The sequence below is a fragment of the Monopterus albus genome, unplaced genomic scaffold, assembly GCF_001952655.1.
Source record: "Monopterus albus unplaced genomic scaffold, M_albus_1.0 scaffold11.1, whole genome shotgun sequence".
NCBI classification, from domain to species: Eukaryota; Metazoa; Chordata; class Actinopteri; order Synbranchiformes; family Synbranchidae; genus Monopterus; species Monopterus albus.
Genome location: NW_018127891.1, coordinates 532547 through 552343, shown reverse-complemented (window position 1 = coordinate 552343; position 19797 = coordinate 532547). Strand labels below are relative to the sequence as shown.

The 19797-nt window shown below is 41.0% G+C and overlaps 1 protein-coding gene across 1 annotated transcript in view; it reads left to right on the top strand.

Annotated features, from left to right (window-relative positions):
- Window positions 1-12399: 12399 nt before the first annotated feature.
- fam110d (family with sequence similarity 110 member D) overlaps window positions 12400-19797 on the top strand; it is a 21504-nt gene continuing 14106 nt past the window's right edge. The window contains exon 1 of the mRNA XM_020590257.1: window positions 12400-12505. The gene's annotated coding sequence lies outside the window, so the exon portion shown is untranslated. The remainder of the gene's footprint in view (window positions 12506-19797) is intronic.

Below are 19797 nucleotides of genomic sequence, written 5' to 3'. Positions count from 1 at the left end.
TGTTGATGTTTGTCTATAAGGCTGTACATGGTCTGGCACCTTCATATATTTCTGAGCTTGTGCGCTTTTATACTCCAGAAAGGACACTTAGGTCTTCGAACCAGTTGTTCCTGGAAGTGCCAAAGTCCAGACGGAAACATTGAGGAGACCGAGCTTTTTCAGTTCGGGCTCCTATACTGTGGAATGGTCTGCCACGGGAGATTAGATCTGCTCCGAACCTGTCTGTTTTTAAATCACTTCTTAAAATGCATTTGTATTCACGGGCCTTAGACAATTTTATTGATTGATGTATTTGTTTTGACTATGTATTTTTCTTGTTATTTCACTGTCTAGATGTCTTTTATCTGGTTTTAGCTATCTTTATTATTATTATTATTTGCTTATGTTTTACTGGAAAGCACCTTTTAACGCAGGTTTAGAAAGGTCCTATATAAATAAACTTTGCTTGTTTGCTTGCTGTAGTGCCACCGTTTTCTGTTTTTGTTTTTGCTTATTGTTTGAAGTAGAATTGCACAAAGTAACATGTCCTTTCTTTTAAAACAATTTTTAGAAAGCAGAAAGGCCAGTTAAAATGTGTAGTGTGAGATAACACAATGTCCAAAAATAGAAACATACATAACCATCTTTAGAGACACAGCAAATGACAAATGTTTGAAGGGCCGCAAGTCATGAAGATATGGCTGCTCAGGAGACAAATGCAAATTAAGAGGAAACTGAAAATGTCTGGAGTCCATTCAAAACTGAAGTATATAATGAAATGAGTACCATGTTGAACATGTTGCCTTAGTTGTCAATATTTATTGTTAAAGGCTGAGAAACTAACAGAAAGAGCAGACACAGAGTGTTCTGCTTTCACGTAGTGCAACTCAATCAGAGGAGTTATGAGTCATCATTCCACAGTTTACTGATGCTTGACAGTCCTGCTCACATCAACCCAGAGGGGTCTGTCAGAGGCATCATTCAACATGATCAGTCTCATTAACACTGAGCTGCACATACAATATTACATGCATACATGCCGCCATCACGGAAAACTTGGGGGGTTCAGTGTCTTGCCCAAGGACACTTTGACATGTGGACTGCAGGCACCAAGATTTGGTCAGGTGATGTATTAAGAGTGACAAAGTCCGTGTAGAGGTGAGTTTGGGGTGATGGTTGACAAAACATTAGACTTTAACACAGGAAACCGCTGTTCATTTCCTGTTTTAAACAGCCAGTAAACAGTCCTTGCCCGTAACCTTAAGCATGTGTTTATTATTGACAGTGAAGGTCCTCTGTTCTCAGTGAAGTAAGTACCTGTCTTACCCAGAACCCTAATCTTTTCCTGCAGTTGTTACAGGTTGTGCTTCTAGTGGTGCTATTTCAGGAGATGCTCCTATGGGTTGTGTTAAACAACCTATATGATTGTTTAGGTTGGAGAACTGGTTGTTCCTTTCTCCTGGGTTTTGCCCGTTTCATGCTGAAACAGCTGCAAGTCAGTGGGGATGGACTCCCACTCTGACGGCCCTTATCTGTATGTGAGTGTGTGTTTGTCCAAGTGATAGAAGCTGAAGAGGTAGGGCTTGCTACAAAGAGACAAATTCCTCTCAGTAGTGAAAGGTAGTCAAACTGTCAGCCATTCAATGGAATGAACAATACCTTCCGCAGTACATACTGTAAGTAAAATAATGATCAAGTGTATTACTGGAATCAATTGAGCTTGTTTCCATGGGATTTCCCAATATTATGAATCTTGTATTCTTCCAAAGCAGTGTTTCCCACTGATTCATGGCTATTGTTAAGGCTCAGGTTATTGTTCTTATAGCAAAATGTCAAATCCAGCGAATCAAAAAAACATGACTCCCGAAACCTAAAGTGAACAAGGAAGCTAAGTAATGACAAACTGCATGAATCACCAGATTTCCACTGACATTCCTATTTTTCACATGCTTTCTCGAAATTCTGAAGAGAAGTAATCATTTACAGAAAGTATTTCTCACGACCATGTCCATCTCTTTTAAAAAGGATTATGAACTCTTGGACTTGTTTTGAGTGTAGTCACTGTAAATCTGGAGGTAAATTTTCACCCTCTCTGTCAACAAGTTGAGGATTAAGGTGTCAAATAGGTTTTAAAAAAAGCCTGATACCTGATAGATGTCGAGGGCCTTTGGTTTGTTTGTGTGTGTGTGTGTCAGTGTATGTGTTCTGGTTTGTGTCACTCAGTGAAATGGAGCTGTCTCTTTCTGAGAGCAATGAGACAGAACCAAAGAGGTCCTCTGCTTCCTGTTTATAGCGTCTTCATTGTTAATGCTTTACCCCTGGAGACAACACAGAAAACTCCAGCTGATAAAAGGAGCAGTTAGAGGGTTAAGAATAACAAGAAGACAAACAGATTTGAAGTTACGGTGGTGTTTCTTGCCATAGCTAATCTCTTGCTAGTGATATCAGAACGGTAATCTTGTAGGGCTATCTGGAAACATGGCGCTACTTGTCTACTAGAAACTTTTATAGCCCCGTGTGTGTCTTTGTCAGTATCTGTGCTTGAGTGCCTTTTAAGTTATAGCGCAAAAAAATCTATTAAAGGTTCAAGGTGTATTGTGCAACAGAAAACCAATGAATTATGACTCTGTCAACCAAGCATCATTCATCATTTGTCAAGTCATTTGACATTGTTTTGAGGCCATAAAGGTCCCAGGTCTCCAGCCAAGAACCCATGAAGGCTGCTTGATAGCTGATCAGTTGCTGCTGAATTTTTCCATAATTGAACCTCACAATTTGGATTTTAACACATGTAGACTTCCCCATCCTTGGTAGAGTCGCCCTGCAGCCCATCAGATGAGCTCAAGGACCCCTTCATCAACACCGCCTGTTTCAAAGGTGCTCATTTGAACTGATTCTAAACTAATTACAGAAAATCAAATACTGTTACGCTATTTTTTCACATATGACATAGTAATCTCTGATTTATCTGTTGGATTTATTTTGTGGATTTCTAACTGCCCTCGAGGTCTGTCAAACTGCCCCTTTATGTCAACAACTGTGCACTGGGCAATGGTCCCTGTAATGATCACATAAAGGATGTCAGTGTGTTAGACCTTGGTGTCAAAAGCAGTGTCCAGTTTAATGGAGGCTCCTTGATTTAATAACCATGAGACTTTAGGCATGGGAGTACCCTGAGGTTATCGATGGCTGGAGCCAGACTGTGTGTCTGCCAATCTGTCCCTGTTATTCCCACTCAATCTCTCCCCTTAATGCTCGCACTGCGGGTCAGTCATCTCTCTGCACCCCTCAGGGAAGCTTGGCTGGGTTCACAAACTACTGATTATGGGGTACTAAAGGGTAATCAAAGTTAAATTCAGGATAAGCCTCCAAGTTTCACCATGGCACAATAGCTTTAAGCCATATGAGTTTGATTAAGGCTGATGGCAGTGTTAAAATCCAGCCTCTCTGAAAGTCCACAGGGTTAAAGGCTCAGATCACCTCTGTGACATGGGGGTGCGCAGATTGCCAGCATCATGTGCCAAAGAGCAGAATCAATGAAGTGCAGGCACAGTGAGCTCTTGAAAGGTTGTGCACAGTGCTGGCACATGCCTTACTGGGACACATTATGAAAATCTTCTCTCTGAACAAACTAACTTGAAACATTTGCTCAAGCAGGGACACATCTTTCAGGCAATTGTACATTTGCTTCCCCTTGAGCCACAAGCTCTTTAGTGACAAACAGCCAATCTCTCTGTGGAATTAACATAATAAAATGTTCTACAATCAGATGGCGTGCTTGATATAAATGGCTGTCCCTTCAAATCATCTTCACATCTGTAGTCTTGGCTTTGATCCATGATTTGTGGCTTCATGGTCATTTGAATACCAGTTGAATTCCACCTCACATCTTGGCATAGGTGCTTGTTGCCTGTCACTGTTCTTGTCAGAAAGGCAGCAGGCACTTTGGCACCAGTGTGCAAAGCCTTTGGCCTGGGAGCAAGCTCCTGCACTCCTGCTCAGAGTAAGTGGAACAACATTTGGTGAACACATGGCTGATCCAAACAGTTGCAAACTCCCATTAATTAAGATCTGATGTGTGTTTAACTATACCACACATTTTAACTTATATCATAAGCGTGCTGTCTTATTCCATTTGAATTCTGCTCCAAAGTGACTGTTACCAATGAATTATGACTCTGTCAACCAAAACATGTCACCTGTTGTTTCCAATGTTTCCAAAGACAATTACATATGCTAGTTCTAGATGTTGTAGGCATACAACAAGAAAAAGATTGTGATTGAAAGTACAGCAGTGGTCAAGCCAAGAACCCATGAAGGCTGCTTGATAGCTGATCAGTTGCTGCTGAATTTTTCCATAATTGAACCTCACAATTTGGATTTTAACACATGTAGACTTCCCCATCCTTGGTAGAGTCGCCCTGCAGCCCATCAGATGAGCTCAAGGACCCCTTCATCAACACCGCCTGTTTCAAAGGTGCTCATTTGAACTGATTCTAAACTAATTACAGAAAATCAAATACTGTTACGCTATTTTTTCACATATGACATAGTAATCTCTGATTTATCTGTTGGATTTATTTTGTGGATTTCTAACTGCCCTCGAGGTCTGTCAAACTGCCCCTTTATGTCAACAACTGTGCACTGGGCAATGGTCCCTGTAATGATCACATAAAGGATGTCAGTGTGTTAGACCTTGGTGTCAAAAGCAGTGTCCAGTTTAATGGAGGCTCCTTGATTTAATAACCATGAGACTTTAGGCATGGGAGTACCCTGAGGTTATCGATGGCTGGAGCCAGACTGTGTGTCTGCCAATCTGTCCCTGTTATTCCCACTCAATCTCTCCCCTTAATGCTCGCACTGCGGGTCAGTCATCTCTCTGCACCCCTCAGGGAAGCTTGGCTGGGTTCACAAACTACTGATTATGGGGTACTAAAGGGTAATCAAAGTTAAATTCAGGATAAGCCTCCAAGTTTCACCATGGCACAATAGCTTTAAGCCATATGAGTTTGATTAAGGCTGATGGCAGTGTTAAAATCCAGCCTCTCTGAAAGTCCACAGGGTTAAAGGCTCAGATCACCTCTGTGACATGGGGGTGCGCAGATTGCCAGCATCATGTGCCAAAGAGCAGAATCAATGAAGTGCAGGCACAGTGAGCTCTTGAAAGGTTGTGCACAGTGCTGGCACATGCCTTACTGGGACACATTATGAAAATCTTCTCTCTGAACAAACTAACTTGAAACATTTGCTCAAGCAGGGACACATCTTTCAGGCAATTGTACATTTGCTTCCCCTTGAGCCACAAGCTCCTTAGTGACAAACAGCCAATCTCTCTGTGGAATTAACATAATAAAATGTTCTACAATCAGATGGCGTGCTTGATATAAATGGCTGTCCCTTCAAATCATCTTCACATCTGTAGTCTTGGCTTTGATCCATGATTTGTGGCTTCATGGTCATTTGAATACCAGTTGAATTCCACCTCACATCTTGGCATAGGTGCTTGTTGCCTGTCACTGTTCTTGTCAGAAAGGCAGCAGGCACTTTGGCACCAGTGTGCAAAGCCTTTGGCCTGGGAGCAAGCTCCTGCACTCCTGCTCAGAGTAAGTGGAACAACATTTGGTGAACACATGGCTGATCCAAACAGTTGCAAACTCCCATTAATTAAGATCTGATGTGTGTTTAACTATACCACACATTTTAACTTATATCATAAGCGTGCTGTCTTATTCCATTTGAATTCTGCTCCAAAGTGACTGTTAAAGTCAGTGACGTGCAGTGAGGTTGACAGCTGGTGAGGCACTTACTCTTTTACAGTCAGATATACAAATACAAATTGTCTGTTAACAGACAATACATTATGTTTTATATCTCATATCAGAATTCTTCACACAAATGTGACCCATATTTAATTTGAGGTTAAAATTTTTAGCAAAGTGCTGCCTCATCGCGCATCTGCTCCATGTATTTGAACGGGACATACGGGAATTCTGCTATTCTTTATTGAAAAAAAATCGGATTCGAACGGTAAAAGGGCCTACAACACACACCAGCCGACAAATATTAACATTTATTATATTTTATGGTTAACTTTTTTTTTTCTTTTCAAGATTGACAGGGGAGGCTCTGCCTCACCTGCCTCCCCTGACCGCATGTCACTGGTTAAAGTTTAAATCAGCTACACAAAAGATCTACTTGTGTGTGTCTGATCGGGAACCAAGAAGAGACAACAAAAGGCACCATGTCACCACGCCTCACGTCCCTACAAGGTACATCCACTTAGTCTCATGTTTTGGGACAAGATAGGTGTTGACAACCATATCCGACCACCTTGGTGTTCAAAAAGCTTAAACGCTGCATAAGGTAAGAGTGAACCCAAGCATGTCTCCGCATGCTGGAACTGCTGTATGGTTAAAGGTCTGTGTCTCCTGTTGAGGGACAAAGCACAAAGGCAGGCCAGACTTCCATCCCTGAAGGCCAATAGGCACTGTCACAGAACCACTTACCCTCCTCAACGCCTCTGCTACAGGACAGGTGATGAGAGTGCTGTCTTCCTGCCAGTGGACAAGAATAAATCAGAGAAAGCTATTGGACCACAGAGAGATGGACAGCATCTTCTTTCAATTGACTTCATCAGGAAAAACTGTTGAAGAATTACTCTCCTTAGATGAGACTTTGTTTAGCTTGTGGGATTTAGGTTCAATCTGCAAACCATCACCCGCAGATGACCATAATGCTCAGTGTAACTTGTTAGCTAGCACACAGGAACCATATATCACCAGGCACCATAAATACATGTGGGAAACATTTTAATTTCGCCTGGTTCCTTTGCTGTAGGGGAACGACTGAAGTGGCAGTGGCCTGCTTAGGATGTGCTCTTTAATGTTACAGAGTGGTTGTGTAGATCAGTTCACACAGAATGGGACCACGTTTATAGGTTTGAGCTGCTCTGTCTTGACGATGAGGATATATTTTTTGCAGACTGAGGCAATTAGCCTGGATCTAGATCCACATCTGTTCTGTGCCAGCTGTTTGACAGATACTTTTGGAGTGCATTGGCAGGCTGCTTGGCGGTCTCTTACATCTGATCAAGACCTTTGAAGTCTGTTTGCTTCCAGTAAGCACTGGCTGTTCAGATTCATCCTCTATAATCGGGCTGAATACATTCAAATTTCTGGCAAAAGTAGCAGGACAGGAAAAGCATCAATCACATGCTTTTGGAGTTCTCTCCAAACAACTATAGCCTGAAAATGTGTGAAATATAAACAGGATATTCATGGATATTCAGACAATATACTTACTGTATATTGGAAAAACATATGTCCCCAGTTCCTATCGACAGCCACATCATTAGAAGAGATGATAATTTAGATGCATTCCAAAGTTACTACCAAGATTAATTTCATTAGAGTGTGTTTTATTCTTCTATGAAAACTGTGTTGCTTGCACTAATGTGCTGGGGTTCACTACATTTAATTAATGACACATCATCACTGCAGCAAACTGTATTTAATTTAATGCTTCTATGTCTAAAAACTGTGAATTTAGACATATTGTATTTTTGGTGAAATAAGGACTGGTATTAAGAGTTTAGTTAACTTTCAGAGATGGACAGCAAAGAAGTGTGTGGTTTGAGAATTTTGTTACTTGTTTCTGCTGTGAAAAACCAAGGGTCTTGGGATAAAAGCTGCTGTATAGATTGTAAAGTCCTTAGAGACAATGTTATGACCATTCACCACTGGAATCCATAGCAGGCAGTATGAATTATATAAAGTTATAGTTACTGTATATAAAGTTCAAGCTGACAAAAAACTTCTTATACAGTATTACCACCTCTCAAGCCTCCTTTAAGTAAGTATTTGATGACATCATGACACTGTCCTCATTTTCAGCCTTGTTCCAGCAAACAGCCCACCTTTTACAGTGTTGAATGTTACTGCAGGCGGCAGCGCTGCCAAGTAGACATGACTCTCCAACCATCCAACTGAGTGACCCACATACAAAAACTAATCTCTTACTTTCCAGTGTTTGTTTTCATAGGAATCCTGAATGTATTGGTTTGGCTTGTTTATGTGGAGACCTGTTGGCTGACTGACCTCTAAGTCTGACTGCAATGTGCTTCTCTTTTCATAATGCCAGCTCCTTTTCTGGCAAGGCCCTTCAATGTCTGGTATTGTTTCACCACAGTAAAAATGTTCATCCAAAGATTGTGAATTCCTGAGCCAACTGTAAATATCCAGAGACTGTTTCCCTAAGAGATGAGATAGTCGCTTCTCTCTCTACTTACACAAATATTGATCCTTAATATTAGAAAACACTGCACACACTGTTCTTGCCAGTTATATTCTGCACTTTTTCTCATCATATTTTACCGGTCTTCTTCAGCAAACAATAACACAGAGCTGCAAGCTGCCCACAGACATGTCTGCACATGGCTCAGATCCACAACACAGGGGTTCACACGTCACTACAATACAGCTACAACCCAGACATCAGTCAGAGCTGTACCATGTTGGACATCCAAACAACCATGGCCCTGAGTCAACTACTCTGCAAAGTTTAAGATTGTGACCATCTTCCTCCCTTTTTTGTTTCTTTTTCCTTCTTGTCTGAGAAATATTGTGAGCACTAAAACAAAGCAATGCAGGGTCATGCTGTTCCTCCTCCAAATGTAAACTCAGGCAAACAAAAGGCATCGTAACTGGCTGGAGTGTGAAGAGAGGGGTAAAGGTCAAAACCGAAGGCAAAATAAACAGGAGGCCACACCAGAGCAAGCATGTATAGGTTAAGACAATTCTCTACACTTAGTCTCTTGACTTTTCATCTAATGCCACAAGCAGATCAGAATAACCTGGCCTCAGTTTTTTCAGTGGAGCATTTAAGAGTTAAAGGGTCAGTTTACTAAAATTACAAAAGATATTTTTTCATTTAACTATTTCAGTGGTATCTAACAATATAGACAATCCAGGTTCTGACATATGTATCTCCACTAAAATGTATTGAAGTTTGTTTGTGGTGCTCGGTAGCATGACATTGTTCCAGAAACAGAGTCCTGGTTTCACCAATCTTTCTATGAACAGCTTTTACTGGTGCTACTGTATTTTCTACTGGAGAAATACTGTACTGCCTGTAGAACTGACCCTCTTATCTGTCACAGCCCTCTGAGGACGTGTGGGCAAAAAATGTTCAAGATCTAAAACTCAAACTGGTCCTCATTAAAGGAGTCTTTAAATCCTGAAGCCTAATATCAATATTTAACTGTTGGTTTAAAAAACACTTTGAGAGATTGATGCGTATAACTGTTGCCATATGTACAGTATGCATTACTTTATATTGTGAAAGACTTTTAGTGTGGAAAATACACCATGGGAGGAGGCATAGAAATACAGAAAGTACATGAACATTCGGACAGTTTTACTTTTAATATTTCCATGATTTTTCATGGGTATCCAGTTCCACATGCTGGATAACACATATAAACAGAAGCTGCATGGAGGGGATTTCATTCCATTCCTCAGCAAATTAGTGTTAAGGAAAGATGTGGAGGTATTTGAAGAAGAAGCTGTGAAAAGCATTTGAACTGGACAAGGCGCTGACCATCAATCCTTTAACATGTGACATATAATCTAAGTGTAGGAAGAGTGTCTTTACAAAGGTGGGTATACATTGCAACAGTCATAAATGTAGTCATTTATTTTTATCATTACTGAGCCTTAAAAGCTTAGGGTTCTTAAAGCCAGGGTGATCATTTCAACCTGTTACCAATATAAAGAAACTTGTTAAGTCCAAAATAAAGATTATTATTCACCAAAACAGGCAAACAAAACATGTTCACTGTACAGGGGATAAAATGCAATGTACAATAATAGGAAAAGCATCAGTGCACTCCAGTCTCTGTAATATTCATTTATGCATTGAGTGTGTGGATGCTTTTCCTATTATTATACATGAGGAAATAATTGGAACAATTTAATTTGTATTAGAAACAGATCAAAATAATCTTGGTGTGCTTGTGTATTTTTTATTTGCTTTGAAAAAATATATATATAAATTTGTGTTAAGATGGAACTTTACAGTTAAAAGTCTGAGGTTTGGCTGTCAGTCATCTCCACTTGGTGCCAGCCAACAGCACCCAGTCTGACCCTGTATGTAACCCTGTTGTCCCTCTCACCCTCTGAGTATGTGATCCTTCACAGCTTTTACAAGATTATCACCTAGAGCTAACAGGGTTCTAAACAGCTGACTGGCACCGAGAATCATGCTAGGAATTAGCCACCTGCTACATCGGCAATCAACAGCCACACAGCAAAAGAGAGAGAAGCCTCTATGCAGGAAATGTCCTCCTGGGGTCAAAGGTAACATCAAACAAGGCTGAGGCTGCTCGCCACCTTGTATGCAGTACTGAGCAGGAAGTTTGGCTTCTTTGAGTCAGGTCTGTGAGGGCAGAGGTCAGAGAACAGGATCAGTAGATCATGTTACTGCACCCAGATGTGGCAGAAGACAGCCATGGCTCCAGTCTGGAGGTGCCCCAAATGTAGCGTGACTGACTAATAGTTCTGCAGAAACAAAAACTTCTATTGTGGGAAACATCATTCCTCTATAATGCAAGAGGTTATTTCAAGACTTGGCTGAGCGTGCTTGCTATTTTTATATTCTTACCTTAACACTTTACCTGTGACCTTCCAGGCTGCTTCTCTAGAGCAGCATTGTTTGTTCCTCAGGGGCACCACAGCAATAAAGGATATGCTTGTATGAGATATGCACTATGTATTTTGTTTATATTCACGGTAAAATATTTCCAGTGGCTCTCAGTGTGCTGTGCTGCCTCACTGGCCTGTGAGCTCCGTCGAGAGTGATGAGCTTGGGAATGAGAAACAGGTGTGTGTGAAATGTGTGGATCACTCCTTTATCTCACTCACTTTCCCCCCCTTCACGTGACCTTTTCGAGCCAGTCGTGTTTAACTGTACTATACGACAAAAGGGGTGAATGAAGGAGGATGAGCAAAGAAAACATATGAGCGATGAGAGTCCTGAGAAGGAGCAATAAATAGCTTCAAAACTGGCTGTTAACCTGCTTAAACATCCACTTTTCTAAAAATGAAGCATTCAGCATTGTGCATGAAGCTGGTACTTAATCAACTTCCTACAGCCAAATGAATACCTTTCACTTACCAAGGCAGTAATAAGTACAGGATGAAAAATAAAAGCTACAAGTTAGAGTCATGTAAATGAAGTCAAGCTGATAAGAGGTCTGGGAAGATCATGGATTTTAATCTAATTCAGTCACACATTAAACACATTAATAACATCAAGGGGTATAAAGCTGCTCAAATCATGTGTGATATGTGGTAACTGTGATGCTAATGAAGCTAATAGTCCACTTTGGTAATGTGTGAAGTGGACTGCTTAATACCTACAGTATTAATCAACCACATGAGAACAAACTGATTAAAGTCACAGTCGATCAATCAGACAATGAATCGGTTCATTGACATTAGTTAATAAATAGCTCAGCCAGTCACCATGCTAAAGCTATGTCTTCAGACTGCTAATAAATGTAGTAATTAATCTGTCATTTTGATGAGATGATGTTTAGCCAAGTGTGACTCTATGGCCATTCCAGAACATTAGTGTCAAAAACTACAACAGGATGGATTGCTGTGACACTCCTGCTGGCTTTGGTTATCCCCTGAACTTTCTTCTTGTGCTATCAACAAAACAACAATTTCCCTTAATTAGTGAAATATATCAAAATTGATTTTGCTAGATTGGCTCTAAATTTGGCACACAGTCAGGAGGCTGAATGCTACTGATTTGGTGATCCCTGACTTTTTATTTTTAGGCACAGTTTATAAGTTGAAATGTTACTTTTTATACAGTACATGTAAAACACATTTAGCACCATTCTTCAGTTTTTCCAGACAGTTAGTAGTAGACTATAACAGTCCACTGGAGGGATACAGCAGTCAAAGAAATGTTTCACGACCTGCTAACCCAAAAGTTCTCTTCATGAAAAGCTTATTTATGATCTACAAAGCACCGATTTTTTGTTTATTATCTAATAATTGTGCCATTGGGAACAATTTTATGTTGTATGCTCAATTAGCCTCGAAAGTTTTACCTTCACTTTTCAATCATATTTTCAAATATAGTGCTATAGTGTACGTCACTTGATTTGATCCAACTGATACATCATAACTATAATATTTACAAAGCTATGATGTTATATTTGTCAATGTGGTCTTCATCCCCAACACACACTTACGCACAGACACACTCAGCTCCCTGCCGGCTACACAGGAGTCAGTTTACACAGCCTCGTACCTGCCCACCCCCTCCACGGTAAGGAGGCCGGGACTCCCTGTTTATCGTGCTGCTGCCATGTAGCGGTCCGTGAGTGTGCCAGCAGTCCGCGCCGAGCGCAGAGCGCAGCGCCACGCTGAAGCAGACCGTGTGTCACAGAGAGGCTCTACGCCCCTTTAGTGGATTTCATAGGCTACAAGAGTGGATAAACTAAGTGAATAAGGTGAGCATGCAGAGGACTGATATATTTTACTGTTTACCTATTAGGACGTGTATGATTTGAGACATTTATGTAATATTTTTGTCGGGTAGAATCGTGCATGAACAGATTCATCCAGTATGTGATCTTTGCTTGATTATGTTTCACTCTTCTATCATCGGGCTCTCCGAACCGGCAGCGCTTTTGTACGGCTTTATATTAGTGACAGATTGTCATGGATTGATCACGAATTAACGGGACCCTTCGTGGACCGTATTGCAGCCTGATAAATAACCAACAGGCTGTTCACTAAAGACTATAATGCTGTGATACTGTCTGTAGCAATCACGAGTGATTTCACCCAATTCAGGCTTGGCTACATGGCATTAAATCAATAGCTATATTATTGTTATTATTGTTCATTGTGAGTGAATTCCCGCCACCTGCAGTGGTGTGTGTGTGTGTGTGTGTCTGTCTTTTTCAGTTGTCATCTTAAGTCTTTCCTGAGATCTTTATGGTGTGTTTGTGGTCGATACCCTCTCCTTGCAGTGAGAAATGTTAACCTTTCAGATCGCCACGAAACAGTTTATTTGAGTCTGACAAGTGCAGCAATTAATCACATATATATGTGGTTCACTGGCTTAACTCAGGCTTGAAGTCATGTGGTTAATAGCTGCATAGTATGGAAAGGCTGAGACAGAGATGAATGATGACGGTGCGCTGATTAAAGCAGATACAGTTGACCTGGGGCTGCAGGTTTATCCAGGTTTATCCCGTAGTGACTTTGCTCTATACTAAACGTTTACATAAGGAGGAAATCAGGGGAGCTGCCCAAATGAAGTTCTGGCTTCCAAACATCTAATCAGGGAAGAAAAGTTTTGTAAATCTTAAATTAAATTATGCATACCAGTTCTTTTATGACCAGTGCAACTGCTGTGAGTCATTCATACAAAACTAAACAAAAACAACTCATTATAAAGCCTAAAACTAAGACAGCTTTACCTGAAAACTTTCAAAAGAACAAAAGAAAGTTGGGGGCCTGAGGGGTCATTATGCAAACCACCCATTCTAAAACTGAAAAGACTGTAGAGACTGTCTCTTCCAACTCCACCTTGAGCCACCTACCCCTCCCACCCCCTGCCTCTACTGATATATTTAAGGCTGTGCATCTTGAATTGGTTTGATCAGCGTGGGCTCAGGAGCATAAACAATTTAGCAGCCAGACTTAACAGACCACACATCTTCTAAACACATTCACCCTCAGATTCATAGGTGAGCATGTGTTGTTTTGGCCTGTGAGCAGCAGCAGGAGGTTTAATTCATGCTTTTTGATGCAGATCGTGAACTGGCAGTGGCGTAGTTTTATTCTAACTTTCCAGATGGAGAGACGATCTTTCAGTTTCCATCTTAACAAATTATAATGATAAAAGTAAGATAAACTAATTACAGGAACATTTCCATTTAGTAGCTGTTCCAAATATTGTGTACTTTTTCCCAGCAGATGGGTTTGTCTAACTCTCTGAGCACTTCAAGGTTTTAGATGTTAGCTTAAAGGAAGTGAAGGTAAGAGCATCAGGGATCTTGTTAAAATGAACCACAATTATGTATGATGTATAATTGTTAAGAGGTAGAATTAGGACCATCCCCTCCCCACCTCACCCTGATTCAACTTTTGTTTTTTTGAAATGTACTTAATCTGACCTAGCTTGCATCCTTGCCTAAAAGCAACAGTGAGTCATAGATCAGAAACACCTACACTAACATCATTCCTTCGGACTGTGCATGTTCAAACACAGGATACAACAACTCTCTGACTAAATACCTACCTACAAGATTACAGTGTGGCGCAGTTGTAAATTGTCTAAATTTTTAGCCCTCGATTCACCTACAGTAGCAGTGTGCTAATTTTCCAGCTGTAATATTCTTGCATCTGCGTTTGATGCAGATCCCAGTGGAGCAGAATGAGAATGTGGAGAGCCCAGGCACACCGAGCTGCTCACTGCAACTCTGTCTGGGGTGTTGACAAGAGGTCTGACATCATTAACATGCCTAAATGAAATGGAACTTAGGTCTTTGCCTTCCTGCTTGGCTCATGGCACCAGCAGTGATATGAATGGTTGTGGTTTTGGTGGTGCACTATCTAGAAGGCGCCTGCAGTATCATGTAGACTTTGTAACTTTTGAGACGGCTTGATTTTATGTACTAAACTTATACTGTACATACTGATGCACTTACCACACTGTAGACATGTAAACAAAACCCAGAAACTGCTTATCACTGATGTCTGCATCATCTATCACAGTCTGAGTTGATTATCTTATGGGATATGATAGTACACTGAATCTTTTATGTTACAATGTTTCACCTATTTCGTATTTTTGACACTGCTTTATGAGGCTTCACAAGTGTGGAATGTTAGATAGTGTGAGCCACAACAGTTCTGACTAGAAAACAAACAAAGCCACCGGCTATTTTATTATTTTAATAAGGCACTCATGTTTTTTTTTCTCATTTAATATTCAGCTGTATCAAATTCAAAGCCTGGTTTTTGCTTTTCTTAAAAACACTACATTTTAAAAGGGATGTCAAATATTTGTTCTATTTCATCCCTGTTTTGTAGCATAGTTGCATGTAAAGACCCCCAGGTTATGGTGGGAAGCCTGAGTTTCTAATTAGAGAGGAAAATGTACCCTGTGAATGACATCACCTGCCTCGTGGCACTGTGTTTAAGGAGTGTGTGTTGCTGCACAGCAGCTGGTTTTAGACATTTGATGTTCACAACAGTGTGAGACTTCAAATATTCACACAGAACCCGTCAGGCTTATAATTCAGCTTTATTGCTCCTTGTCGCCTTGTTTTGGCCACTGTGCTGACAGACTCTGGGAACTTCCTCACCAACTGTTATCAGGGGGAACAGTTGAAAAAGAGGAAGAACTTATGAAAAACTCAACTTATCAGCTACATCCAGCACTAAATCAGCAAACTCAGGCAGGCATCCTATGACAAAGTAGTACCCCCTCTTACACATGACCACTGGCTGTAATGAAAAGTAAAACCCACCATCTATATGCCAAGCTAGTACTGTAGTACTTCTTTTGTTTTGTAAACACTGTAACATAGAATCATATTCACTGAAGTAGTAATTTGATAAGCAAAGACTTTTTTCTGAATATCTGAGCCTACGTAACTTTTTGGAGTGAAACATTTGGCTTCTTGGAAGAATTAAAATGACCCTTGAGAGCTCAGCATTTGCACCAAATGCTCACAGGTAACCTTGGAACCACAGCTGATACAATCATTGGTATAATCAGTTTTGTCATTCTTTGGGGTCTGAAGTCAGTTTCTGCTGTTACAGCACCCCCATCTCCATGGACTCATAACTCAATCCATAATTCATTGTGGGCAACAAAATCATGAAACATGAGCTGACAGATCTCAGTCTCCTGACACTCCCCTGTGTGTAGGTGACAGCTGTGAGAGCAGCCTCTCTCCCCACTGCTCTCACATCCCCATAATTGTTCACAGTCTGACCAGGCGCCTCTGTAGCTCTGCCACATCCCATCACACTCAAGCACGTCGTGCTGTGTTTGCTCAACCGTGAGAAGGATGACACAGGCCTGGACATTCCCTTCAACACAGGAGGGGACCGTCGACACAGCTCCACAGACTCTTCTGGTTCCTCCAGATGTTTTCTGATTCTGACAGGAGCAAGGGAGAAGAGGAGGGGAGAAGGAGATATGGGACAAAAGGAGAGGTCTCTTTCTGTGGCACTTGGGGTGGGGGTGACATGCGAGCAGGTCGGTTGATTGGAAATGAGAGAAGACAGCTGGCAGGTTCAATGGAGGTTAACAGCTAAGCATAGATGGCAGTGAGGAAAAATAGAAGAGCTCAACTGAGGGTCTTCACGTGAGAGATTTTTGGGTGGTTCTTTTCTTGTATTTTGAAATTTTTAGGAGAACTTAGGCTTGTTTAGTTTGTGACATCTCACACTGAATATTTAGGAGCATTCATATATATACTTTGAAAACATCTTTTCCCAATCAGCTTCTTATTTTGAGTGATAGGCTATTACCTGAACATACAGGTTTAGTAGTTTTGGTAATTTTACTCTAAACATTTTGTATTTTTGTCAGTGGTGTGAAGTGGGCATAACTCCACTGGAAAATAAAGTCATGTTACATATTTCTGTGATTTATTTAAAACATACTCTGATTAACAGTTTAGGTGAGTGTGTAACTGGTAAATCTACTCTGTAATAGGTATGATTTTTTTGATCTTCCAAACTTAAACTTTGGATGTTATGTATTCCTGAATATTTATTATGATAGAGAAATATGTTTTCTAGCTGAAACTGTTAAAATGCCCTCCAAAAACTCTAATAACTATAGGAGTTGTGCCTCAAAAACAGGTTTGGATGATGCATCCAATAAACTAGGGGTGCGATATTTGTAAAAGCTTCCATTAAAAGGAGTGTAAGTGCGTCATATTTTCATCAGCCTACATGGCCCTGGTAAAAACCTGAGCATTGCTCAGCTGTGCAGAGAGGAGCAAATCGATGTTGGCACATTTAAAGTGGTAAAGAGTATGTAATGACACAGCTGGGGGTGTTGGATGGAGTTTGGCGCTAGAGTCACAGATGACCCAGTGTTTGGGGACAGAGCACAGCTGAGCAGCTAAAGCTAACAGCCCCATCACAAGTCCTACAAATTAGTGTTAACTATTAACTGTTAACATCAGCGACATGTGTTTAGAATACAAGTGTTGCGGCCTTTTGGCAACCTAGTGTGTCTCTGTGAGAAGAGGGTGGAGTTACACAGATGTTACACCAATAGTCTTTCTGGGAGTTCTGTGTTGGCTTTGCTCACTTGTGCACCCTGCTTTCTAAGTATCACTCATGTCTCCTCTGTGCTGTCCAGCTTTTCATGCATTTCATTCTCAGTCTTAAAACAAAACCTAGAACTAGTGGATTCCCTCCTCTGCTTCTTCTGTCCATCATGGTAAAATGAATTTTATTGCGATGGGATTTTTAGTCATCTCAGATACAGGTACACAGGTGGATAATTTAACACCACTACGTCTTGGCATTGTGTTTTCTCTTTGCACTATTCATTGAAGTGAAGCAGACATATGCCTGGCAGAGTGAAAAACATGTCGACCTGGTGAAATAAAACATCTGGCAGCTTGCCAGGTAGTGCAGCCTCTCGGAGAATTCACACCAGTTGAGAGCTTAATGAGGGTTCAAAGTGTGACTACAGGTCTTCATAAATTAAAACTGTGGGAGAGGGACGTGCCCAGATTTATGCCTCTGTGCCATACGGCAAAAACAACTTCAGCACAGGCTTCTTTTATGGGGGGGTGGGCTGTGTTAGCTTCGGTTGCACAGTGCATTTCCAGTTCATGGCAGTGCCTCAGTAGGTCACTGCGGTTTGTACTGCTGGTCACATAAGCCAGCCTGGCATTGAGCACTGGTCATAAATTACAAAACAGCTCTGTCCAGAACTGGGATGTCTGCTTGATGTAGCCCTGAACTGGATGCTTAATATACAAACTTAACTCTTTTGCACACACCGCATTATCTTCTCCCACACAAACAAAAGACACATGCACACAGTAATTGCCTTTAGCCAAAGAAATGTGTCTTTTTTGACAAATAATTTCATTAATTTTACTGAACATGATTTTTTTCTCTCTCTGATCTTCAATCAAGCCCAAGGTGCACGGCTGCCGGAGTTGGAATTGCAGGTCAAGTGACATATCAGTGACATACTGCACGCATCCATTTGTGCCTCTATACTGTACTATACTATAGATGCGGGGGGGGTTAAAGCTTAAAGTGGTGAAGAATCACATTTCTGCAGGTTTGTTGTTCAACATCTGTTTGATGAAACTGCCCTCTGCTCAGCTGTGTGTGTGTGTGAGAGAGGAGTGCAGCCCCTCCCTCCTCTGAACAGAGACCGACAGCAAACAATACAGTGGAAAAGAGAAACAGAACAGCCTGCATCGAGGTTATGCTGGGTTAAGGCCAGTTGAACAGCTTGTTAACAGCTTGAGTATCTATTTTTGCTCTCTCCAAAAGTATATTCTACTAAAGTATACTGGTCAATATTTTTGTGTCTTGTTAAATGACACGACAGATTAGTTGACTTACTGAGTAAAAATGAGGGGAAACCCAACCACACACACCTTTATGCAGTTACACACACAGTCTGTCTTTGGATCCTTGGCAGTAATTATTTGGTTGTTGACTTTGATGATACATTTGCACAGTTTTTATTCGAGGATGCAGGTGTACGTCATCTCCTTGTAAGTGCAGGAGTTCACCCATCAATAGTTCACTCATCGACAGTGAGGTCTCGCAGCTTAACATTCCTGGGCTGTGAGGCTGGCCCAGATGTCTCCCTGTTACAGCGTGGATTATTAGGTCTCCTGACACAGTGCACCTGGTGGACACATCAGCAGAGTGATTTTTAAGATAAAAAAAATGTTGTCATCATTAACTAAAAACCTAAGATATAGTTTATGTAAAATGTTGGGCAGAGTTTGGGAGGGCAAGTTCTAACTTTCATAGGTAAAGACTGTGTACGGTTCTCTCTGCTTTAAACCTGAAGCTGAATAAAATATTACAGGTCAGAGCTGTTTAGTTATCAGCTGTAACAGCACTCTTCCTGGACCCTTAGCTGAGAAGAAGTAGGAACTTGCCCAGCCTCTGATAAAAGCAAGAATAAATGTGAATGTTATCTCAGCAGACGTTATCTGTGTTTGCACTGCATGGGCGTTACGGTGTGGATAAAGACCTGACACACGGGTTGGTCGTTATAGGTTGACTAAATACAGTAGTATGAATTTTATTTAAAAAAATAGCTAATAAGCTGATTAGATGAACAGCTTGCAAGTGACTTGGCTTTAAAGGTGATTAGACTATTAACTAATTTACTGGCTCATTAGCAGTTTTATTTAAAAGGCTTTTGCTTATTGTGTAGAAAATTCTGCTTTGTAGACTTCTCTATATTTATCCCAAAATGTTTCCCTGTTTAGTGTTTGAATACAAATCAAATCAAATCAAATTTTATTTGTATAGCGCCAAATCACAACAAAAGTCATCTCAGGACCCTTTACAAAGTAAGGTCTAGACCTTACTGTTATCAATATTGTTACATAGGGAAAACCCAGCAAATCCCCCTTGAGCAAGCACTTGGCGACAGTGGGGAGGAAAAACTCCCTTTAACGGAAGAAACCTCCAACAGACCCCGGCTCTTGGTGGGCGGCCTTCTGCCTCGACCGGTTGGGGTGAGTGGATAGAGGAGAGACAAAAGAAG